Consider the following 1,228-nt stretch of genomic DNA (forward strand, 5'->3'; position numbering starts at 1 on the left):
GCTTGTTGAGCGATCGAAAGAGCTAGTCATGGGGTACCCCCTCGAAGTCAGGGTTCCTCATGAAGTTGAAGCCCTAATGACTAAAGAAAAGACTCAAGCCTTCTCTCACCAGCGTCTAGCCCGGTATGAAGTGACTCTGCTAGCTGCCGGAAATGTGCGCATCTCACGCTGCACGAGCCTCAACCCGGCCTCGCTTTTGCCTCATCCCGAGGATGGAGAGCCACATCACGACCGCTGCACCGTCGTGCGCATGATGGAAAAGCCCCGAGACGACCTCGCTGGTGTGCCCCTGAACAATCCTAGCTTAGTCTTCTATGTGGATGGGTCCTCCTACATAGATGCTGGAGTTCGTCGGACTGGGTATGCAGTCGTCACTAACCTCAACATCGTTGAAGCAAAGCCCTTATCCCCCCGGCTGAGTACACAAGCAGCTGAACTGATTGCTTTAACTCGTGCATGTGAACTGGCAACCGGGATGACTTTAAACATATACACTGACAGTCGGTATGCGTTTGGGATTTGCCACTCCACCGGGCAATTATGGAAGCAGTGAGGCTTCATTACTTCTTCTGGAGCAAAGATTGCAAACTCCACTCAGGTTTCTGAGCTCCTGGAAGCCATCCAGAAACCCAGACAGAGAGCCGTAATACATGTCGCCGCACACACCGGCGGGAGCACACCTGAGGCTAAAGGAAATGAGCGGGCGGATGCTGCTGCCAAAGCTGCTGCTCAGCAACCCCTAAGTCTCAACGTCCTTGCTCCTGTGTGGGAGACACCCAGAGCCTTGGAAGTGTGCAAAGGAGAAGAAGACTGGAAACGTATCTATGGGGCTTATTCAAAAGATGGACTGTGGTACACTAGCGATGACCGCCCCATCTTGCCTAAAACATTACAGCGGCCCCTGTGCCAAATAGTCCATAGGCAAGGTCATTATGGAGCAACTGCCATAGCTGAAACCATTCTCCGAGTTTGGTTTGCCCCTGGGATCCATGCAGCGGCTAAACAAGTGACCAGCATCTGCCCCGCTTGCCCAGCGTTCAACTCTGGCCCAGAGAGAAAAGCCCCAGCTGGGGGCCGACCTTGGGCATATCAACCATTTGAGAGACTGCAAATAGACTTCGTCAAACTTCCCCGGTGCCGAGGATACAGATATGCCTCAGTAGTGCGAGATCAGCTCACCCATTGGGTGGAGGCGTTTCCTGCCACCCATGCCTCTCATCAGCAAGTC

Source organism: Crocodylus porosus, unplaced genomic scaffold (assembly GCF_001723895.1).
Source record: "Crocodylus porosus isolate Cpor-Errol unplaced genomic scaffold, CroPor_comp1, whole genome shotgun sequence".
NCBI classification, from domain to species: Eukaryota; Metazoa; Chordata; order Crocodylia; family Crocodylidae; genus Crocodylus; species Crocodylus porosus.